At 48.8% G+C, this 25828-nt stretch overlaps 1 pseudogene; it reads left to right on the plus strand.

Annotated features, from left to right (window-relative positions):
- The first annotated feature begins 23910 nt into the window (after positions 1-23910).
- LOC147733031 (uncharacterized) lies at positions 23911-25700 on the plus strand (annotated as a pseudogene).
- Positions 25701-25828: the final 128 nt, after the last annotated feature.

Raw genomic sequence — 25828 nt, forward strand, 5'->3', positions numbered from 1 at the left:
AAGATGTTAAATAGAGTCGGGCTCAACACTGAGCCCTGAGGGACTCCGACACCCAATGGCGACATCTCGGCAGAGCAAGCAGAGGCCCAGACCGTTTGCCGACGGCCCGCCAAGAAAGAACGAAACCAGCTGAGCACCGTCCCCCTTAGACCGATCTCAAAAAGTCTTGCGAGGGGACCCTCGTGGGGGACGGTGTCAAAGGCCGCCGACAGATCTAACATCACCAACATCGCCTTGCCACCTGAATCCAGCACCTCCCTGATCGCCTCCGAAACTACCAAAAGTGCTGTTTCGGTGCTAAGATTGGTGCGGAAACCAGATTGAGTGGGGTGCAGTAGATCATGTGACTCCAGATAGTCGGCAAGCACCTTATGCACATGTTTTTCAAGAATCTTGGCGAAAGCAGGTAGAAGCGAAATAGGCCTGTAGTTCGCCAACACCTCCGCGTCCAGTCCGGGCTTTTTAAGCAGGGGAATAATCATCGCCTGCTTCCATATCTGGGGAACCACACCCTGCTCGAGAGAACAATTCAGCAGGGGGTTCACATATGGATTAATGACTTCTGCCATTTTCGACATAAATTTGGCGGGGCAGGCATCCCGAGGTGAGCCTGATTTAAGACAGGCCATCAAATCCAACGATGAAGCAGTGGAGAGAGGGGGAAAGACTGCCATAACCGGGCCTGCATTGGACAAGGCGACCGGAGCATCCTCCACTTGACAGGGCACCTCCAGCTCCTGCAAGGGAAAGGAGTCCTGGATCAGCCTGATCTTAGAGGTAAAAAAGTTAGCAATGGCACTGGCCCAAGACTCTGGAGGAGGGGTCTCTTTCGAAGAAGCACGTGAAGCCGTAAATTCCCGCACAATGGCGAATAGCTCCTTACAAGAGTTTGAGGCAGCTTCAATTTTTCTCGCGAAGTAGCCTCTCTTCTCAGAGAGGATGTCGCGATGATAAGCTTTTACTAAAGACCTGTAGGCAAGTTTAGCCACCGGGTCATATTTCGAGCGCCACACTCTTTCAGCCACCTTGCATTGCCGACGTGAAGCCACCAGTGCTTCCGTAAACCAAGGGGCAGAGGCCCGTTTATCTAAATTGCGGGAAGGCCTCACAGGAGCAAGATCATCAAGCCTCTCCGAGAGCCATACCTGCAGCCGCTCTACATCCCCATCTAAGTCCCCAGTCAGAGTGCAGGGATGAGCCGCACATGCCTGTGTCAACAGTTCAGGAGTGACCCGATGGAGCGCCCTACATCCCTAGGCAACCTGCCGAGGGGCACAAGAGGATTTCCTTACCTCCAAGATATAATATTTGATCAGCCTGTGATCCGACCATAGCACCTGAATAGGTGCGAGAATCTCTATGGGGGTAGTCGAGAAAATCAAATCCAGGGTATGGCCCTTCTCATGTGTCGGTCCATAATGGTAGGGCGCCAGGCCGAGAGGGGCTGTTACGTCCAACATTTTTATCGTGTCAGCATCCATTTCGTCGTCCATATGGACATTAAAGTCACCCAGCAACTATGCAATGCTCCGACTTAAGTATCAGGGACGAAGTTACCGCCTGGAGCTCTTCAAAGAAAGTGCCAGTGGGCCCTGGAGGTCGATACACGAGAAGACCTTTCACAGATTGGTGCGGCGATAAAACAATTGAAAAGGCGAGGGATTCGCAACCCTTAATCGCATCCGAGGGAATGATGGTGCAAGTGGCACTTTTATTTACTATCAGTGCCACCCCGCCTCCTCGCCCTTTCAGTCTATCCTTCCTGAAGATGTTATAATCAGGGGGGATAGCTGCGGCAATATCTGGGTTGGAGGACTCACCAAGCCACGTCTCGGTAAGCATCAGGCACAAAGGTCGTTCTGTGTCCAACAAATCGTAGATGTCCAATGCATGGCGACTGAGAGATCTAGTATTTAGCAGTAAGCAGAGATGTTTAACACTGACTGCCTCCCTGCACGGGACGCTGGCCAGATGTTTCTGAGGCCGCCAGCCACACTCAAGGCATCGATTCTTACCCTTGTGACGAGATGGAAATACTGTGCGACAGGAGTCTCTCGTCCATTGCAGGGAGCGGAGCTCCTGTACCGAGTAATGCAGCATGCTAGTCCACACATTAGAAGGAAGAGTCACCAGATCCCAGTCCAGCCCGTCGCCTCGGAAGCCTCCGGGACACTGACGGGCGCAGACGGGCAGGACTCTGGCACGACTCAGGCACGACCGCTGCGCGAAACCGCTGCGCGCCCCAGGGAGCTTTAAGTAGGCGTCCCTCTGGCTGTCCAGAGCTCTAGAGCGCTCGCAACTGGCGTCCCCTGCGCCTCAGCACCACTCCAATATGGCGCCCAAAGTTCCCCTCCACCACCCGGGAACCAGTCCCCGCCAAACCAGCGGTGCGGGAGCCAATTTATGTGCAGGTAAGGGGCCAGAAGTATTCCCGTTAAAAACAGGGACTAACTAAAGAAAACTAAAGAAAATATCAGAACAGGTACAGTTAAAAGTAGCAGCGCGATGGTCAAGCGCCCAGCGCGATGAGGTGTGCAAATTAAATCAATCGACTCACCGGATTGGTCGCCTTAAGTAGGCGTCCCTCTGGCTGTCCAGAGCGCTAGAGCGCTCGCAACTGGCGTCCCCTGCGCCTCAGCACCACTCCAATATGGCGCCCAAAGTTCCCCTCCAACACCCGGGAACCGAACCGGCCAAACCAGCGGTGCGGGAGCCAATTTATGTTTCTTGACTGAATAGGAAGTGATCAGCTTCCCTGGCTCAGACAAGAAGGGATTCAGTTTTCCAACAACCGCATTAACATGACAACTTTGCTCCTCAGAATAAGAGCCAATCTCTAGAGTCGTGTGAAACAATAGACAGCTATTTCACTCAGTCAGTTGTGCAAGAATTACTTTCACCAGGATGCAGAGAATAGAGAGACGGGCATTTTCAATAAAAGGTATTATTTATTGAACAGTCTTTCTTCTCATGCAAGAGAAATGCATTGCCACAATTGCAAGATGTGTTATTATAAAAAGTGCGTACAGTAAAAGGAGTATTGCAAAATAATACTGTAAAAGCATTGATATGGTTTCTTAGCCATACAATAGTTAAAATGAGTAAAATATATACATTTATATATACATTTGGCTAACGTCCTCAACTGGTGCTTCTAACTACGCCTACCCCGGTGTACCTGACCTAAGCCTAATACCTGGGAGGGAGTAAGTGAGTAGTAGTTTAAGTTAAGTTGGTTTTGCCAAGGGTTTGCTTCAAGAATTCTCTCTAAGGGTTTAGTCAACACCGTACCTCTGAAATAGAATGTTGGAGGTCTGGTATCTCCTCTCAGGACTCGATATTCCAGTTACCCGCAAGGATAGGCTGGAAACGCCGGAGCTGGATTTCCTCGGCAAGAGAAAAGACAGCGTCTTTCTCAGCGCGTCAAGGAGGAGGAGGGGCAGCGTCCGTGGGCTTCTCGCATCAGCTGGGCTCTGCAAGGGACAGCTGTTCTGCTCCTGTATTCACCACCACCATCCCATTTGCTTAAGGCAACGTTGGGATTATTTATACCTGAAAGGTGCCTTGTTTGACGTAAGTTTTTGGACATAAGACGTCAATAAAGATGTCACTAAGAACTGGTCGTTCTTACAGTGCTCGTTAGAGTTCTATTACTAATCAAAACAAAGCAAGCGGGGCTTTCCCAGGTTGCTGGGGGTTTTATCTGTTGAAAGAACTCGGTGTGTAATCTAGGAATCTAAGATAGTGGCTTCTGCTGTGTCATGTACTGTAATGAGCTGCAGAGACAAGTTACTGAAATATGGCTCTGATCGTTTATGCCATTATAGGGATATGAATTGATTATAGCCGTATAGGGGCATAAGGTCACAATATTGATTGGGGTCCTAGATAAAACACAACACCGCGGCACGTGTTGTCGTTTGTAATACTTCAGCAAAAACTCAGACTGACTGATTTGTCCATGGACGGAAAGTACCTTGAGGTATTGCTGGAAGCGGTATTACAGCAGGATTGGTGTGCTGCAACCATATGCGCCCGAGATACCATTGGGCATGTGCACGGCGTTGCCGCATGGTGGGACTGGGCTGGCCTGGCGGACTGGGAGGAGCTGGGTCTGCAGATGGTGGGCGATCTGTATGCCGACGGAGCACTGTTGCCGTATAGCACGCTGCAGGAAACGTTTGGGCTCCCGCGGGGACATTTCCTATTGCATGCGGCCCTGAGTTCTGCCCTACAGAAGTATTGGGGTTTGGGCTTATCTGAACCACCGGTCAGCGGAACTTGCCAGTATGTGGTGATGGCGGCGGGCATGCATAAGGCGATTACATGTTTGTATAAAAGAATGACTGGTGACGGACTTGCTCCGCTGCAAAGACTACGGGAGCGGTGGATAGCGCACTTGGGGAGGGATATCCCTGATGTAGCCTGGTCACAGTTACTCTGAAGGGCTTGGAAAGGTACTCGGAATGCCAGGCTCCAGCTGATCCAATTCTTCGTGATGCATAGGGCGTATCTTACCCCGGCAAAAATTAACCAATATTTTCATGGTGCAGCGGCGATCTGCCCCCGATGTTGGGCTGAGGGAGCGGACCTGGTCCACATGCTATGGAATTGCCCGCAGCTAGGCGCATACTGGGAGGAGGTGATGGGGACACTCGGCAGGATAACCGAGCGGCAGATCGATGTGGACGAGGGGGTGTGCTTACTACACTGGTTCCCCCATACTAGCAGAAACAAGGTAACTAGGAAATTTTTGGACTTAGGCCTCATCTTGGCCAAAAGGGAAATAACGTCTCACTGGAAGGCAGTGGCAGGCCCTAGTTATTTAAGGTGAAAGGCTGCGCTACTATAATGGGCGGGCAGCGAGAGCTCACTCAGGATGCAGCAGGCGCATAGGTCCCACAGTGATAGAGCGTTAGAGGCGGCGAGGGAGTGGGAGGCCCTGGTGGCGGATCTCCGGATGGCAGATGCGGAGGCAGAGTCAGATTCAGGAACATCGGAGGGGGAGGAGCAGGCATAATTGGCGTTCTAGTGGTTAGGAGGAATTAGCATAAGGGGGATCCCCGTAACATGAAAGGTTAAGGGACGTTAAATGTGGCCAAATTGCCGACCCAAATCATTGTGGCATGTTAGTAATATGCACATGACATTTTTTTTTTGTATCTTCCTGAAGTAGCAGCACCAACAGCAGGGGAGGGGGGAGGTGAGTTGTGGGTCATTCAAGGGACAATCCCGGGTGATTTGCTGATAACTGGAACCTTCCTCGGCCGGCTTACCAAAGGTGGTGAGTGTAGTCGGCATGTTCTCACAAGGATGGGGGGCCTGTATTGTATTATTGGATGCAAGCTGACAAGAGTTCATGGCTACGTAATGTGGATTATTCTATATTTGTACGAGTCCCTTGAATGTTGTTTGTGTTTTGAAACAATAAACAGATTTTAAAAAAAATAAAAAAATCAGGAAGCCCAAAGTGCAGCCCCACCACAGAGCAACACAGCAGCTTCTCTTACAGCCAACTTCTTAAGTATACCCCAAGCTCTACCTACAGTCATTAACTACAAACCCCAGGTGACACCACCACCTACGCTTGTACCCCAGGCATCACCTCCAATAGTTACACCACGTAGGCCAGTAACGCCACAGCTAGACCAAGATAATTTGGATCTGTCGAATGTGCTCGAACGGGCAGAAAATAGGAGAAGACAGAGAAGAACAGAGATAGAAAATATTGCAGTGTTAGGTAACAATGGGCGACCTGAGGACATCCCACAGGAATATGATGTATCAGGTACAGCACATCTGCGCACCACCAGATCTAGAGCACTGCACCACATGACTCTTAACAGACCAAGACCGCCACTGACCAATGGTCTAATGCCAAGTGAGATAGTAGTACTTGGAGAAGGGTCTGACTATTATGTCAATCCATTCTCAGATAACTTGCCATGCTTGACAGAAGTTATGCACCTCAAATTAAGGCGTGGCCCAAGAAGGATCTTTTAAACTAGAGGAAATGGACACTGCTGAAGAGTGCATCTTTCAGAGGGCAGGAGACAAGGATTGGGACTATGAGTACATGCGCCAAGGCCTAAGGGTCTGGCAGAAATACGCACGCAGTTACGGTCACACAAGACCTACAGGGGTAACACACCAGCTGCCCCTGCTGTTTAAAAATGTCAATGGCCCCACCATCTCTGTCTTGTGGTCCCTAATGGACAAAGAAAATATGAAAAATTAACTCCCACCCCTCACAGAGGGTGCGGGAAAGTGGATACAAGCCTTAGAAAAGCACACTGCAGGTGTGTCATTGGCTATTAGGGATGTGAAATGTCTTCTGACTTCCCTGATTGGAGAGGATGCAGAGGATATGTTTACATGCATCGACACAAGACTTTCCACCACTAATACAAAATTAGATGGTGATCCTTTCAATAACATAAGATCAGCGCTATGGAATGAACTGCGCCAGAAGTTTTCCGATGTCCGAGACATCGGATCGCTAATGTCACAAACAAGGAAATTAGCAATTGAAAACACAGGTGCTAAATTAGTACAGCAAGAATTAAAGGAAAGAGTGGCTCTTGACCCAGTTATGGTAGCCACACCAGTGAGTCAAATGAGTTTTCCACGAAGTGCCTTGAATGTACTAGGAGGTAACACACAGGTAACAGCACAACACATACAACCACAGCTACCTCAGCAACACGTGCCTGTGTACCAAAAGGTGCCCCAGACACAAGCCCTTGTAACACAGGGAGCTACAGTACTGCCCCCCATCAATTCGGTTTCACAGGGCACCATCCAGCAGTACCAGGCTGGAGGATATTCAAGTTAGGACAGCCCACAGATAAATTAAATATGAGAATATATTTTCAGGAGAACGGCACAATGACTTTCTCCATTCCCGATACACCACCGACCAGAATCATGGCTGGCAAACAAAAATTCCTTAAGATATGCAGTATTTTTTGATCATACGCCTGATGAATGCCCTCTTCAGTGTCCCACTGCATGATGACAGCCTGCTTTTATTCGCATTTTCATTCAGAAATAGGCAGTTCATATATAAAGGTTACATCAAGAATACTCTGAGTCCCCCAGAGTGTTCAACAGAGTTGTCAAAGATGATTTGTCAAATTTCCAGTGTGACAGCACTCTGCTACAATATGTCAATGACATACTCCTCTGTAGCACCACAGAGCAAGAGTGCTGACAAGATATAATTGCTCTACTTTCAACACTAGCACAGGGAGGATATAAAGTAAAGAGAAAAAAAATAAAAATAAAAAATAAAGCAATACTGCCAGGAAGAAGTGCAGTACCTAGGTCAGATGACTTCAGCATCAGGAAGAAGAGTTACCACAGGAAGAGTAGAGGTAATAAGGAACACTCCTGAACCTCAGACAGTCAACACATGCAAAAGTTCCTAGGACTAGTGAACTACATCAGACAATGGGTCTTTGATTATTCTACTGTCACTGCACCACTCCTGAAAGCTGTCAAAATGGCTAAAGACAGGCATAACAAGATTGACTGGACGCCTGAAAAGACATCAGCCTTTACAAAATTGAAAGATGAAATTACAAATGCACCAGTGTTTGGCTCTCCTGACTGAACAAAGGAATTCTATCTGTTCACTCACTGCAATGGAAAGGTCATGACAGCAGTCCTCACCCAAAAATACACCCTGGGCCACAAACCAATTGCATACTTCAGGGGGAAACTCTGCTGACCTGCTCTTGCTTCACGAGGGAGGTTGCTGCCTTGTTCCTTTGTGACCAGATCCCCCCGCCTGCCTCCCGCTGTCCCGCTGGTTCAGACACTTCACCGACGCGACTGCCGAGCTGAGTGCGGGCTGGGGACCACAACACCCAGCAACCCCTGCAGTCCACGCATCACTCGACCGCGCCAGGAGGCGCATAAAGCTGGTGTAAGCCCCTGTCGAGTGGAGAAACTCTGCTGACCTGCTCCTGCTTCACGAGGGAGGTTGCTGCCTTGTTCCTTTGTGACCGGATCCCCCCGCCTGCCTTCCGCTGTCCCGCTGGTTCAGACACCTCACCGGCGTGACCGCCGAGCGAAGTGCAGGCTGGGGACCACAACACCCAGCAACCCCTGCTGTACATGCATCACTCAACCGCGCCAGGAGGCGCATAAAGCTGGTGTAAGCCCCGTCTCGCGGGACGCCGGGCGAAGCCCTTGCAAAGGGCGGGCCCTCTAAGGCCCTCAGAGGCCGAAGGAGACCGGGCTGGGCCGCCCCCCTTGGCTCTACAATCAAAACATCGGTTAAGGTAATCACTTCTGTCATTTTAAGAATGATCTCATTGCAGCCAACTATAGAACTGATGGAGGCAAAAAGTAGAACCATGGCTAAAAAGACTCCAATGCACACACGATCGACGACTAGGAAATTAACGCTGGCACCAACCCCACTTCCAACCTTAACTGCAATTGACAGAATGTTGCAACAAACAATTGGGGTTGTTGTCACTGCCATAGAAAACACCGAAAGACGCCTCTCATTACCACTGAGTATGTGCCTGATAACCCCTCCCACACAAGAAGCAAATTTACCTGTACCTGCAAATACTTCCATTATAACAGCTACGTCACAGGATTCAATTCTATTACATTCCTATGCAGGTTTGCCAGGGGAAGGGCAGAACCAAGATGAGGCACCACAACTGTCACCATCTACTGTGTTTGCTGCCCGGGAGAGTAGGCTGTCACTAACTCCTAATCTACAAGCTAGCGAGATTCCCCATCCATCTACAGCGACCGATGTGCCTAGCGTCAGAGTGGAGTCAGATGACTGTGGTACTAATGATATCAACTTAATAGTCAATTCAGCTAACACCAGTCTATTAAGTAGTACGAGTGATCATGGAACCGGCCGGTTCAAACACAAATCTGTCCATAGTAGGAAATTGTTAGTTGTAAATAGACAAGGGAAGAGATATAAAAGTAAAAAGAAGAGATTAATTCAAACTACATTGAAACAAGGGAGGGGGGAGAGCCATCACAGCAGAGTAGAAATCTGCAGTCGGATGAAAATCACGCAACTGCCCAGCAAAATTCACCCCCCATAAATATGGAGAGTCTCATACAACAACTAGAGTATATGGCAAAATCCCACATCACACCAATGGCTGAAAGGCTGAAGGTCTTAACTGACAAAGCGGAGACTCTCGAAAAGCTGGGTATAGCCAACTTAGATTTGTTAGAACATCTTAACACGCAAGTCAAGTTATCTACAACTAATGCACCAAAGGGTAAACCCAGTAATAACCTGACTGGCAGCGAAATAAGAGCACCTAGCCCCCCGGCCCGGTAATAGTAGCTACTGCCCCGAAAAAATTACCCACCAATACTTCTAATACTTCTAATACTATAACGGGACAGAAACCCGATGCGGGGCAAAGGGTGAAAGGTGGTTTTATACCTAACAACATGGACAGGTCAGCACCAGCGCGACCTATTAACAACATAATCCCCGCAATGAATAACCTTCCACCAGAATGTAGCCTGTACGTAGCTATTCTCTCTAACGTACCAAAGCTTAAGCCCACCCAATTCGAAAATCAGCAAACCCTTAAGAACAAAACCTTGTACTGGCTTGCCCAAAATTGTGGGTTCCCAATGTGTGGGGCTAATCAAATTATCTCCACACAGAGAGTGGGTTGGTTGAGACCCAGCAAAAAGGAGATAAATGGGGACTGCATAGTCATAAATTTTAGGATTCCTGATTGGGCCAGAGATACCATTCTAAAAGCACCCATACCCTCCAATCATGAATACAACACAACCCTGCTCCCCCTAGATTATTTCTATAGGAGTCAGTCAGGAAGACAAGCTACAATGCGGACTGTTGACTGTCATAGAGCTGCCCATCCCAACCATTTCAACGTAGCCTATGAACCAGCACCTTTGTATAATCTATGGGACAATATTACAATACCGACTTATAACAGATTCCAGGTGTTCGGTTCATTAGATGAGAATGACTGACTGAGGGAACAATCAACAGTATCATATTCTGAAGCAACTGTACTTGGGGGAATAGCCGCAATCGACCAAGGGATGCCGGGTATAAATAGGGTAGAAGGGGACACTGTAGCAAGCTCAATAAATAGTGACCAGTATAAAAATGACAAAACGACCCAGCCAAATGTAATTCCTATTATGGACATAAGTTCGAATGTGAGTTTAGAGAGATCTGAAGTGACTGCACATCATGATGTATTACACGATAACTCTGATGAATGCTTAAAGGTCATTACCTGGAATATAGCGGGAATTGCTGCCAAAATAACAACACCTTTCTGGGATAACTTTATTACGCAAGGCCACAATATAATCTGTCTCCAGGAGACGTGACATAGAGCCCAAATACATGTTGAAGGGTACACATCATATAGTGTGGATGCAATAGCTCCTTCAGCAGGAAGAGCAAAAGGCGGCCTGTTGACTCTGGTATCTACTACCCTAACAGAGTTTAGCCCCGGTGGTTATGTGGAGGTGGCTCAGTATGCATCAATTTTGCGTCTAGTGCACGGTAAAGGTAGGGATTTAGTTATAGTAAATTTTTATAATAATATTGCTGGACCCAACCGGAGCACGATTGTACTGGACATAGAGCGGGCAATAGAGGAAGTACTTGTGCTATCAAGTAACCCCCCAGTAATAATTTGGGTGGGAGATTTCAACATCCAAGCATGTAGTTACGTACAGAAGGGGATTTGTGGACACCGTGAGGAGTATTTTAGTGGAGGTAGTACTGTTTTTAACCACTTCCCACACACTAACTATGGGAGTGCGCTGAATAATCTAGTAGTCAAATTAGATCCTGAATTATTAGACTGCACAAAGAATAAAGATAATGAAGAGTGCCCAACATTTAGAGGGAGAGATGCCCATCCCAATATCGATCACATCTTGGTATCCAATGGATCTGTCTATTCCAATATCTGGGTAATAGAGCAGCCAGGGAGCGATCATAACAGCATATCGCTGGAATTAACGGGCTGGGGGCCAAAAACCCATGTGCATGGAAGACCTATCCAAGGGATCATAGCCGAAAGATCTAACGGCATGAGAATAAAGTGGATTAGAATTAACCCTACCCAATTTATGGAGGACATATTTCTAAAATGCAGCAGAGAAATAGGTTATTGTCTAGCATCTAAAGTGTTCTCGGGTATCTTACTTACCAACCTTTTAAAAATAACTAAAGTAATCGAAAACTCACTAACAGATAGGAGTCGAAAGCTGAGGAGAATTCAAGTAGTGTGGTTTGACAAGCACTGTGCCCAGTCATTAACCCCTTCAGTGCTCATGACAAGGTCAACTCGTCATGGGTTTTACCTGCCCTGTGCTTATGACGAGTTGACCTTGTCATGAACAATGGGGATCATGTATGTTCAGCACAGGACGGGAAAACCCCCTAGCAGCCAAAGTGTTAAAGAAACTCAAAAAGCACTTGATACCAAGCCAAGAGACACAGATAAAATTAGAGAGGAGCGCATTAATTACAAGACTGCCCTAGCAACCAGAAAAAAAGATTTGCAAAATGAGGCTTGGATGAATTTGGATATGGCTGCGGAAACAAAAAACCACACATTATTCTGGGAAATTGTAAATAGCCCTTTTTTAAAGAATGATAACATCCCTGAAATTACCACCCACGTCAGTTGCCGTGCATGGATAGCCCATTTCACTGAGATTTTTAACTCTGATTTTAAACTAGATGGGCCAATTTTAATTACAGATACAATACCTAGTTTTAAATGGCAAAAAATGCAGTTATCTGTGACCCTAACTGAGGTTACTGAGGCAATCAGAAATAGTAAAAGCGGTAAAGCCCCGGGGCCTGATGGGGTGCCCATGGATTTTTATAAATATGAAATGACCTTATGGGCCCCAATATTGACACGATATTTTAATGCTGCAATAGAAGACAGGCTTCCACCAACATGGGGTCAGTCCATTATCGTGTTCTTTATAAGAAAGGCTCTAGGTCAGAGGCAAGAAATTATCGTCTCATCTCACTCCTGGACTCGTCAATTAAAATCCTCAGTTGAGTTTTATTAGAGAGACTGGAAGCCTGGGTTGAGGAAAATAACATCTTATCCCCAGTGCAGTACGGGTTCAGAAGGGGGGTGGGAACAATGGAGCAGTGTGTGAACTTGGAACTTATAGTCAGCAAGTACACAAAAGCCAAAGAGGGCAATTTATTTTTGTGTTTTGCTGGCTTGAGTTCAGCATTCAATCTGGTGGAACACACGCTCCTATGGCCAGTTCTGTTGGTAATGGGTGCCCCAATTGAAATCATACACTTTCTGGCCAGATTGTATGAAAACCTGTCTAGTAAAGTTAGATTCGGATCTGATGGAGAATGCACATACTTTTTAAGAATTAATAGAGGTATCCGACAAGGATGTGTACTTGCCCCACTTCTATTTTCTCTTTTTATAAACCAGATAGATCAAATTTTAAGAAGAATTCAAGCAGATGCACCTATTAATAATGGTAACCCAATTCCAATTCTTTTATACGCGGACAACGCAGTTCTTCTCTCCCGGACCCAAAATGTCTTGCAATGTTTGATTAACAAGTTTCACACTTTCACCGAGAGTAGAAAGTTGAAAATTAACAAAGGAAAGACCTTTACAACGACGTGTGGCAGGAAGGCAAGAAAAAGCAGGTCCTTTTATCTAGATGGGGAAAAATTAGAATCCGTAAGGAACTTTTGTTACCTGGGCATCACATTCTCAGGAGATGGGAGGTGGGCTAATGAACAAGACAGTGTTCGTTTTAAAACGGCAAGGAACACAAGTTGTGTTTTTAGATTTGCAGCGAAATTAGGGGGCCGTAGAACCTATGAGATGGTGTCAATTTATAATTCTAGGTGTATAACATCAGCCCTGTATGGGGCTGGGATATGGGCATATCATCCCCAGAGTGCTAACTTAATTTAGCGTGAGGAGAATGCCTTCCTGAAACGATTGCTTTGTGCCCCGGCCACGGCCTCAAATGAGTCAATACATAGGGAAGTGGGCTTAAATCATGTCAACGACTTAATTGCCCTACGCCCCCAGTCCGTATGGCGATCAATTTGGTCAAAAGAAGAGACAAAATTTACTCAGGATGTGATTATCGACTGTTTAAAGCTCGACCACTGTTCAAAAATTCCTTGGTTATGTCACATCCAATCTTGGTACAAGACACTTTATGGCTGCAACATTTTTGTAGAACCAACAATGGGGACAGGGTTGTCAAAGAAGGAGCTTAAAGTCACTTTCCTGAAACATACAGGCAGTACCAGGATGAATAAATATGCAAAACAAAGCACGTTTAATTCCTATTTAGAATATAATATTAATGAAGGTCTACAATCATACTTCACTGTTGTTAGCACAAGTTCCCACCGCTTTGTACTATCTCACTTACGCTTGGGGATTGTGCACCACCCAGTGGTATTCCCAGCAATTAAGAAACCCAGGACTTGTCTATGCCCATGTGATGGTGCATCCAAGCAGAGTGGCTGACATTTCATGTTGTTTTGCAAATTTTATATTTCTTATAGAAAATTGTACCTGAAACCCATCTTTTTAAAATATAACAAAGAACAAGAAAGCGATGCAATTGATGTTCAATTTAGAGAGCCGAGATATATGTTTTCATGTGGCCACTTATATTTTAAAATGTATTTCTGCACGGAAATCAATCATTGTATGAATTCAATACATGACCTTGACTTATATGCACTTTATTACTGCCAGTTTGCACACGTATTATTGTTCGTATGTACCAATGTGCATTTTAATATTGCTAATTTGCACATGTGCCAGAGAATGAGTACTTTTAGCATTTATTGCACTTTATATTGCTAGTTTGCACATGTACCATCAGGCGAGAGTACCAACAAGCACTTTAAGACTGTCTATTTGCACATGTGCTGCTAAATGTATATTGTACATAGTATTGATGGTATTTGGTAAATCAAAGTCGATGTAAATCAATTATGTATTGTATTTTTTTTCACAACAAATTTTATTAGTTGATCAGGTAAAAGCAGGTATACAGTACTCCACAAACAGGAGGTCACTGTAAAATTATCAACACATATATATCGTTGTATCCCAATCAAGAAAAAGAAACGTTTCTCCCCAATCCCCCCAACCCCCACAACCACCCAAGAACCCCACTACCCGCCCCTTATCCCTCCCTAACCCCGTACACGTGATCATGTCAAGCCCTCCGTATGTACTATCTGGAAGTCCAGCGCCATGCGCACTCTAGGCCTGGCGTCCATCACCCAAATCTAGATCATCGTCAGGCTCTGCCGGTGGATCAAGAGTCAGACCCCTGTAGTCTGCCCACCGCTTCCAAATTTTAAAATGCTTCCTGGGACAACCTCTGGCCTCGAACACAGGGCGCTCCAACCCCATAAAATAGTCTAATTCAGTTTCCACACACTCAGGGGGGGGCTCGCTCATTCTTCCACGCTCGAGCCAAGTCCCGCTCGACCAGGCCCAACAGCAAGAGATGACGCTTGTAAAGATTTCCACCCACCCCCTCCAACACATTTAGGAGACCCAGACGATGGGTGCGGGGGAGCTCCCAACCCAACACTTCCGACAAACAACTCCACACACCATTCCAGAACCTAGTCAAGCCAGCACACGACCACACAGTATGGATTAGGGTACCCGTGTCAGCTCCACAACGTAGGTACTCCGGGGACCCGATTAGGCCCGCCTTCCATAGTCGCTCTTGTGTATAGTAGGCCCTGTGCAAGTATTTAAATTGGATTAGTCGGAGTCGCACCGCAATAGCCGTCCCACGTGGGGACTCCAGTGCCTCCCTCCAGTCGTCTTCATCTAAGGGCCCTACGTCCTTTCCCAAGCATCTTTCAGTGAGAGTAGGGAGGAGGAGCAGTGGGTGACCATCGTCTGATATATGCGGAATACCTTTTTGTCCCCAAGATCGCCCATGAAGACCTTCGCCTCCACGGGGCTGAACTCCGGTAGCGACTCCAACCCAACCAGACTAGGCACCAATGCGTGACGAAATTGCAAGCATCTGAAGAACTGAGTGTTAGGCATGTGAAACTCGTCCCGTAAGTCCTGAAATGACTTAAGAGTCACACCTGACATAACGTCTCCAAGCGAGGAAATTCCTATAGAGTCCCATCCGCCAAACCCTGCAAGCGAGGCCAACGCAGGGAGTCGTACATTCTGCCACAATGGGGTCTCTGCCGTCAACTTCCCCCACCAAACCATCCGACGGAGAGCCTGTCTCCAAACTGCAAATACCACTTGCGTGGCTGACGGCAGCCGCTTCCTAAGCCCAGCCGAATATAGGATGGTATGCAATGTATTATTCCCCATCAGTGAGCGCTCCAGCGCATATGCCGGGTCGCCACCGTCCCCATACCACCAATCATTTAAGACCAGCAGATGCGAGGCTTGGTAATACGAGAGGATGTCCGATGTGGCCAGGCCACCACAATATGTGGATAGAAAGCACGTGCCTAGTGCCACTCTAGCGGCACCCCCTGCCCACAAAAAACGACCCAGGGTGGAATTGACCTGCCGGAACCATCATGGTGCAATTGGGTGTGGATGATTCTGCAACTGATAGAGGAGGCGCGGAAGGGCAACCATTTTAAAAATCGTCGACCTGCCATAGATGGTAAGTGGCATTCGAGACCAAGTCTTGATGTCTGTTTGGACCCTCTCCCATACCGGCAACACGTTGCGCTCCCACGAGACCGTCGCGGACTCGGAAAGGAACACTCCAAGATACAGTATGCCCCCGGCCGCAGTTCGCAAGGCTGACACCCATGAACCCGTGTCCGCCCCGTCACCCAGCACCCATAAGGTGGATTTACTCGGTTTAAGGTAAAGGCCCGATACCTCACCAAAGATGCGCATTATCTCCAGCACTCGGGGCCCAGATCTATTTAGGTCAGTGAGGAAGAAGATGACATCGTCCACGTAGAGGGCGATTCGATCGGTAAGGCCCCCTCCCCATACAAAGCCCCGCAACTGCGCATCAATGCGCACCCAGGAGGCGAGAGGCTCCATGATTAACGCAAATAAATATGGGGACAGCGGGCAACCCTGACGGGTACCCCGTCCGATGGCAAACCTCTCCGAGATCGCTCCAGAAACCCGCACAGACGCCGTGATATCAGTATAGAGAAGTTTGATATAGGATATAAACACCGGGCCCAGATTAAGATAAGGTAGGAGCGCGAATAAGTAGGTCCAACTTACCGAGTCAAAGGCCCTATCTATATCTGCTAAGAGCAGGGCCGCCCTCTCTCCCGTGGCCCTGATCGCGTCTACGGCATTCTGTGCTCTGCGAATATTGTGTTGCGTCGCTCTACGTGGCAGAAAGCCTACCTGATCCCGGTGGACCAGATCGGCTACAGATGGGAGGAGACGGTTCGCCAATGCCTTAGCCAACAGTTTAGCCTCGATGTTAAGTAACAAAATAGGGCGGTACGAGTCATGACGATCAGGGGGCCTACCAGGTTTCTGAAACACCACCACCTCGGCATGGCGCCAGTCAGCTGGCAGTCTACCCACTTCCCGCGCTGCCTCCAGCGCGATCCTATAATGGGACCCCAATTGAAGATGGAACTTTTTATAGAATTCACACGGGAAACCGCTCGGCCCGTGTGCCTTCCCCGCGTTGAGCTGCCCAAGTGCATCCCCCAGTTCCTCCGCCGTGAGGGGAAGGTCTAATGCTTTTTGGGTCTCAGTAGAGACTGCCCTCGGGGTCAGATCAGCAATAAATTTATCAATCGCCTCAGCCGAAAGGCAATCCTGTGGCGCATATTGCTCCGAATAATAGCTGGCAAAGCCAGCTGCCAGCGCCGCTGGGTCCGTAATGGCGACACCGTCTCCATCCGTAATCCCAGGTAGGGCGAGCGGCTGCAGAGTACGTTGGCACAGTTTGTGAAGCATAGTACAAGACTTGTCTCCCCACTGATATACCCTACTCCACGTGGCTAACCACGCCTGACGAGCCTCGTCCAGTAACACCGACGCATAGGACTGCTGCGCCTGCAGAAGCCGCCGCACCGCCACTGCATCTCCCTCCCCTTGACAACGTTGCTCCAGCATCTCCACCCGGGCCGCCGCCTCTACTATAGCTTCTCGACGCTTGCGACGGGCTGCCGCACACCACGCAATATCAATTCCCCTCAGGGTAGGCTTCATGGCTTCCCAGACGACCACGGGATCTGTGCCTTCCACTAGATTTTCTCGCCAGTAGTTAGCAATCGCACCACGCATGTTGCTGAAGGTGCCAGGAGGACATCCTCCACCGGAATGGCTGCCTCGCCTTATGCAGGTCAACCGCCACGGCCACAGGGGAGTGGTCAGACAGTCCCCTAGGCAGGATAGTAGCCTCTCGCACTCTATCCAGGAATCCATAAGGCATGAAGACATAATCCAACCGGGAGAAGGAACCATGGACTGCAGAGACATATGTGTATTCGCGGGCCCGGACATGCATATGTCGCCAAACATCCACCCAACCAAGCCCCTCCACCATGGCACGCAGCCGAGTAGGGACGGCAGCAGCAAGCGCCCCCTGCACCCTCCGACGGTCCTCACGCATATCCATTACATCATTCCAATCACCCCCCAGGAGTCTGGAATGTCAGCCCATACCGCAAACAAACGCTCAGCCAGGGACCACTGTAGGGGGGGAGCATAAACACAGCCAAACACAATCGATTCCGTGCCCACCATCCCCTGGACAAACACGTAGCGGCCCTGGGGGTCAATCCACTGTCTCTCGTGCACGTAAGCCAGCCTCTGATGGATCAGGATAGCAATGCCCCTGGAGCCCCTGGAAAACCCCGCATGATAAACTTGTTGGTAGCCATACCTCTGCAGGCTCAGCACTTTCGTCCCCATCATGTGAGTTTCTTGTAACAACAAGACATTGGCGGCTTCCCTCTTACCCCACCGCAATATCACCCCCCTCTTGATCTTGTCCAGCATCCCTCTAACATTCCAGCTCACTATACGTAGTGACTCCCTGGGGAGCCCCGGGTGGAAGCCTCAGCCATAGTCTCACGAGACCCAATACCAGAGCAACCCGCACCAGGCCCAGGCGCACAGCACATCACAGAACAAGGCATTAAAGGTTGCGTGTACCCCCAACCAACCCACCCAACCCCCCCCTTCAACTGCCCCCCAAACAAACCCTTCAACTTCCCATCCCCGGCTCCACACCCCCACCCCAATACCTCATAGAACACTGAAGTATCTGTCGCGGCATGGGCAACCTCGGGCCCAAAACAGAGCGCCCAAGGCCAACCATACCAATCGATCCCAATTACCCACTGAACCAAGACACCCCCCTCCCAAGTTAACTCCCACTCACGTAGGAGGCAAGTAGCCTCTGTATCGAGGCACCCCGAACCCTTCTCCACAGTCCCACCAAATGTCAGGAAGATAAACTAGTCGTGGCAACATATTCAGCGTTCAATCAGCAGTACAGCAGAACTCAGTTGAAAAAATTCTTCTCCGCTGGAGCACACGGTCTCCGAAGAACGGCATAGATCCCCCCAGTCTCTCAGCTGCCCTTCCCAGAGTGATCAGGGTCAGTAGGCACAGCAGATTGAGTCGCACTGCGGGAGGTAGAGCGCTTCCGAGATCTGGACCTCCTGTTCCTTTTGCCACGAGCATTCTGGTCCCCCCGTTCCTGCGATGGATCTCTTGAGTGTCCCGGGTCCAAGCCCGACTGAGCATGGGGCCTGACTCTCACCGTTTCATCAGTCCACTTGAAAACGTCCTCCGGCGTATCAAAAAAGTGAGTCCGTGATTGGAAGACCACCCGTAGGCGGGCCGGGTAGAGCAAAGAGTATTGAATTTTCAGGCCTCGAAGTTTCGCCTTGGCGGCCAGAAAGGAGTGCCGCTGTTGTTGTACAATTCTGGTGTACTCGGGGAAGATCATAATCCTCTGGCTTTCAAAGAGAAGAGAGTCTTTGGCCCTCGCTTCCCGCAATATTGTGTCCCTGTCATGGAAGTTCAGGATTCGAGCAATCACCGGTCTGGGCCGCTCACCCGCTGGTGGCTTCTGCGTCAGAGCCCGATGGGCGCGTTCAATCACAAAACAGCGGGATAGGACATCCCGGGGGAGCCAACTCTCCAGCCACTGGGACAAGAACTGTTCCATGTTGCCCTTCTCACAACCCTCTGGAAAGCCCACAAAGCGAAGGTTGTTTCTGCTCACCCGCCCTTCAGCATCTTCCACACGAAGCGCTAGGCCCTTTTGGATGTTTTCCATCGCCGCCATTTTCTGCTTCAGGGTCACAACATCATCCTCCACAACCGAAATCCTAGACTCGGCCTCCGTGATTCGCGCCACAGCGTTGCGCAGGTCATGGCGCAGTAGGGTTACGTCCGCTTCAACCGCTCCAATCTTGGCATCTAACATATCCCTGGATTGGGTTATCGCCGCCATCAGTGCCGCATTGTCTGGCCCGACCCCTGGCCTCCCGATGCTCCGGGACCCCCACTCGGTCCCATAAACTTGTCGATGGGCCCCTGCTTAGCAGGCCCACCCCCCCCCCCTTTGATCATGGCTGAGGCCCACTCCGGTGCCGCCGCCCTCAGAGCGTCCGCAGATCTTCGTGGCGGGCGAGCCGCACCTCCAACAACCACCAAGTTAGTTCACAGGCCAGATGTCCCCGTCGCAGGCACACACTCTTCCTATACACTGCCGCCGTCTGCTACTGGGGGGGCCGCGCAAGGTTCCTCAGGTCGAGTGTCTGTGCAACCAGGATCTGCCAGGGCCACCACTCTCTATAGGGTCCACCGCCCCAGAGTGTGTAAGCTCGCCTCGTGGTCCCCCAATATGGCCCAGGGACGCCTCAGGCCCTTACACAGCTCCTGTTGAGTGCCCAGGAACACTGCGTGATGTCAATCAGGACACGCAGGCCACACTCACCCACTGGTCAATCACACCACTCTGGGGGGGCCCGGGGGAGGCACTCACTGTTCGTCGTCTGTCGCCAGGTGTGGGCTCAGGTCTTGCCGGTCAGTCTGGCCAGTCTCTAGTCCGCAGTCCAGGGGTGCTCCACGGCGCTGTGTTCGGCTATCAGATGCTGCCACACAACAGCCGCCGCTCCTCAGATCTCTCAGTGCGGCCGCTCCGTCAGGTATCGGACCTCTGCACCATCAGGCGGGAACCGCCAAACTCGAGGCCCCGGCTTCACTGGGTCCAGATAGGCCGCAGCTTCCCACGGGTGTCCGCTGCACCCCGATCACCTCCCTCCGCCACAGCAGGGATGGCCGAGGACCCGCTCGTTGCTCCGCCAACACCAATCAACCTCCGGCCCAGGCAGAGGGACAGTGCCAAAATTGAGGCCCCGGCTTGCCGTCCGGGACTAGGCCGCAAGTCACCGCGGCCGATTCCGCTGCACTGGTCGGTGTAGGAGCGCCGCTTTCTGCACCGGAGGACTCCGGGCACCTTCACCCACAATCGCCCCACAAGCAGTCCGCTATTCGGGTCCGGGGGCCAGGATTAATGGTCGGATAAAGATCGGGCCGGCGGGAGCTCTAAAAAGCCACGTCCGCCATCAACGCCCGCTAAGCCCGTTGTATTGTAATTTTATTTTGATTGTTGCTATATGGTTGTATTAATACATACAGAATAAAGCATTTTTGAACTGAACTGAACTGAACTGAACTGCATACTTCAGTGACATGTTAGACTAGTGATGAAAGGCCATAATCCCTGTGAACAGGCTTTATCGACCGCAGCATTTGCTGTTGAAAAAAGCACCCCCATAGTTATGGGCTCCCCTCTGACACTGTATACTGAGCATGCGGTCTTTGCAATAATACAAAAAGCTAAAACAACCCTTACCACACAAAGAGTGTCAGGATACGAGGTCATACTGTCATTGCCAAGCCTGAAGGTTGTTAAATGTCACACTGTGAATCCAGCCACATTCTTTGCCCACCGCTGATGATGTAAATGTATTGGCATTTATATAGCGCACTACTTACCCATAGGGTCCCAAGGCGCTTCGACCGCTGCGAAACCCTTCCTGGCTTCCCTGAGAGATGGTCCCTTAATGGGTATCTCCAGGGTGAGACCAGGCATCCCCGGCGGTCTGGTGGGGCCGTTAGTGAAGATGAGGCAAGCTAATGCCCAGAGTTGCCGAGTGTGATCGCTGATCAGAGTGGGCACCGAGGCGAGAGAATTATCGAGTCCGCTGACCCTGGTCCAGAAACCTGCCGCGCCGGAAATCGAACCCTGGTCCCGGGCCGTCCTCTGCTCTCGGGTCTGCCGCCTCTAACCAGTAAGCCACACTACTTCGCTCACATGACACTCATGATTGTGCCACATACTGCCCAGATGAGTCAGGAACAGCAAAAGAGGACCCATTACCAGACAGTACAGTCTACTTCGTTGATGGTTCTTCTACCATTGATCAGGAGACAGGAATAAGATACACAGGAGCTGCAGTAGTCAGAGCACAACAGAATAACCCCTCAGACTCTCTAGACATTGTACAGCAGATAGCATTACTCAGCACAAGTAGCAAAGTTAGTGGCACTGATTGCAGCACTCAAACATGGAGCTGATCAAAGAATTACTGTATATTCTGATTCTGCTTATGTTACAACAACAACACATTCCAGCATCTTGAGATGGAAAAGGCATGGAAATCTTAAAAAAGAATGGCACGCCTGTAACGCACAGTTACTTGCAGAACTAATAGACTCATTGACATTGCCCACAGAAGTAGCTGCAGTAAAATGTGCTGCACACACAAATGGCCAAGATTTAGTTTCTAGAGGAAATGCCATGGCAGATTGGGCTGCAAAAGAAGTAGCCAGAGGGCCCGACCTGTACAATCTCTATCCCCAGCACAAAATGACTGTGCCCCCATTCTGCTTGCCCACAATGCACTCTCAGCAGTGCAAGAAGATACACAAAATACAGTTGATGACACAAGTGAGTCATCACTCTCATCACCACTATCAGATACACCTGACCCAACACTTCCATACACTATTGATAATGCACAGCAATATGATCTCATTGCACAACTGCACCACCGAGAGATACAGGAAAGTGCCCCACATGAAGAAAAAGAGTTGTGGAAGAAGAGGGGAGTACAACAGGATGCATCAGATTTTATTTACAGACAGACAATGACAGGAAAGCCTGCATGCCACAGGCTCTTTTGGAAATAGCACTCACCCAGCTGCACTTTCCTACACATGTCCCTTGTGATATCATGTTCACAACTTTGCAGACAGAGTGGTTCATCCCCAATGCATATAAGCATATACAACTCTTTGTTCATCAATGTCTCATTTGTCAACAGTATTCCCCTAAATCCAGCTATGAAAACAGTCGCATCAACAATACCAAGGCCCAAGGGTCCCTTTAGAGAGCTTCACATTGACTAGGTAGACATGATTGACAGATGCCAGAACTACCGATACCTCACTGTAGTAGTGCGCCCTTTTTCACGGTGGATTGAAACTGGACCATGTGTCCATTGTGACACAAAGGCTGCAGCTACCTTCCTGCTTCGTGAGGCCATATGTCACTAGGGATTACTGGATGCCATTCGCAGTGACTCTCAGTGACAGTGGCAGCCATTTTTCAAACACCATTTTCGACACAATTGCGACAATGTTGGGAATAAAACATAAATTGACCCCAAGGCAATGGTATTTGTGAGCACCTCAATGGCCTGTTCAAAGCCAAGATCAGTAAGATAAGTGCCCAATTGGAAAGGAATGGCTATATTACCTTTCCATTGCTCTGTTTACACTTAGAAACACTCCTAGCTCTGGTCATCACCTCACACCTCACCAGCTTGTCACTGACAGATCAATGAATGTGGTTGTTCTCTCCACCAGACCTAAACAAGACGCTGAGCTTTCTTCTGATATTGTGAAAGATGAATTGTTTGTTCATTTATGTGCCCTAATTCGTGCTTCAAGTTCTTTTCCATTCAGATATGAAAGACAAGAACAAGGGTCCTATTTCTAATGAACTTCCGCCTATCTGCCTTGGGACACACATCTTTGTAAAGGAAGCAGTCTGGAAGTGGAGAGACCTCAAATTCAATGAACCTTGCAAATTGGCTTTTTCACCCACAGCTGTCCGAATAGCCAAAAAAGGAATGGATTCATCAAAGCCACGTGAGGATCCACCCGGCACCGTCCGAGATCTGAACATTGACCGAGAGAAAGACATCATGTTGCAACGGACTATCCAGGAACAAAATATGGAGATCATATGATGGCCTACGGACTGAGAAGCAGCAACAGACCCACCTCCCATGTCAAGTTTTCACTGAAAAAGATATGTACATGCGCCATTATTTTCTTTGTTATGTTTGTTGTTTCAATAGCTGTATTCCACTGGTTTACAGTGAGATCAGAGAGAGAGAGAGAGAAGCTACTAGCAATGTTAGATCTGCTGCCACAACAGGGCACCCCATGTTCAAGACACTTCCTGGTAACAAGCAAAATGGGATAAGCACCAGCAATAGTTATGACACCCATGTACCACCCCCCTCGATGCCTTCCATACCCCATGTTGACCCCACAGAACGGGACATGGTACCTGATCTCACCCTGAATCCCCCTATGACAGGTACACCTAAACGTTTCCACCAATATAAACAAAGTGTCAGAGATAAAATAGGTTGCGAGGAAGTACAAGTCAGATATACTTCACGTACCCAATGTAAGAACGAACAGGCTGCGCAAATTTCAGACTGGGTCAGTAGTCTCCAATATACAGTTGTTTACACCTTCGACCAGCACTATATGCCTGATTTCCACTCCCAGCGCCCTAGTAAGACACCAGAGGACAATGGGATTCACAAACTCTCTATTAGACAACATGTGGTACAGGGACATGAGGGAGATTGGAAGAAAAGTCACAAATGAGTCCTGCTTTGTATGTTCACACATTCCTCACGCTGTAGGCGCAGATAAATTGCTCTTTCCCAAAGAAGTCCCACCGCCCACAGCCAAATGCCTCCTACACCTGTTTCTTTGCCGCATACATGGTCAGATACAGCTCCACTCAGCCAAAATAGATGATGCATTTGTAAACGCCACAGAGTGGGATGACAAGTATGTTACATTCACAGTTGTAACTAGCCCATTGGAGTTTGAAAGGAGAATGAAAGTTTACCGTGATATGAAAGTGCCTGCCGACATAATGTAGGTTTGGGAAAATCACTTTAGGATACTAGGGTACTTCACCTTCCCAACGCCCCCATCGAAATGCCACTCACCCGAACATCAACAAGCTAACCATACACATGACAAATGCCCTTGTCAGTGGAGACCAATTCTGCACCTGAAGGCCAATATTTATTTCAACAGCAAGTGGAATGGCCCAAATGACTTAACATGTAAGGCAGCGTCCTTAGGTAGCCCAATTGTAGGACAAGAGCACAAACATTATTTCAATGAGGATATTGAGAAGGAGTGTGCTGAGATATGGGCACAGGAAACTAGAAGATATACTTTCAATGAGTGTACACCATACAAACCGAAAAAAGAGCATACAAGCTAAAGTCTCCTCTCCTTTGCTTCCTAGGTAATGGAACAGTTCCTGTGGGTCGAAATACTAATTGCAACAGCACTAGTTTTAATTCGGACCTTAAGTACGGCACCTCCAGCCTCATGGACATCTATTGGCTCTGCGGAGAACACATCTACCCGCAGCTGCCTCCCCACTGGCAAGGACTTTGTTCCATCGTCACGATGCATGAACTGCATCTGGTTGTTCCAGCAGCGAACATTTCCAACATTCATACCCACCAGATGACAAGTAATGTCACCCTGCTCCACCACCAAAAAAGGGAAGTCAAGAAGTATTTCTCAGATGACACTTTTCATGAGATTCCACAAGAATTTCGCCTTTTCAACGATGCTGAACTTTTCTTCGGGGGCATTATCCCCCTGTTCCAGACAAAAGCCAATGCTCGCTGGCTCCAAGTGACCAGGTACGAGCTGATGCAGCTTGTCAACAACACCCGTGATGGGTTCAACGCCGTGAAAGAAGACCTACAAGCTTTGAGACTCATGGTTCTGGAACACCGCTATGTTCTAGACCAGTTAACTGCGATGAATAGTGGTGGATGCGCCAAAGTGGGAAAGTCATCCTGCTGTGCCTTCATATTAGCCAATGATGCGTACAATGGAACACTTACAAAGGCTATCAGGGACTTGGACAATTTGGAGAGACAGATGCCTGAGGAGGGAGGTGCAAAAGCAGAACTTTTTGCTATTTGGTTCAATTTGGACTGGATGCCTTCATGGCTGTCTGCAGTACTGACATTTTTAATGCCAATATTAAGCGTGTTGTTGCTGTTATATTTTGGAACACAGATTATGCTGTATTGTGTTAAGAGATTGAGGTCTAAGGTAGTTGAGATGAACTATGAAGACTCAGGAGAATACACAGGAATACGCACGGGACAAGGGGACGGGGAGGAGTTAGCAATGTTAAACATAGTAGAACTTACCTTCCCTGACTCTCGCACATTACAGGTTCCTCTGGATAGTAACTACCAGGCCCAGGTACATAGTGGCCCACCACTTCCCTCAGGGAGAGACTTGGTATATCCTTATGAGACAATGTGTGACAAATTAGGAGGAGTTCACATGAGGACTTAGGAGCTGCCCTGAACAAAAGCTCCGAAGAGCCGGTCCTTTATGACTCACCATGGCCACTACCCCCAGCACCAGCTAAACATGCGGATCGAATGGTGTTCAATGTTGTTCAATAATATGAACAAGAAGGG

This window comes from Lissotriton vulgaris, chromosome 2_1 (genome assembly GCF_964263255.1).
Source record: "Lissotriton vulgaris chromosome 2_1, aLisVul1.2, whole genome shotgun sequence".
In the NCBI taxonomy this organism is placed as follows: Eukaryota; Metazoa; Chordata; class Amphibia; order Caudata; family Salamandridae; genus Lissotriton; species Lissotriton vulgaris.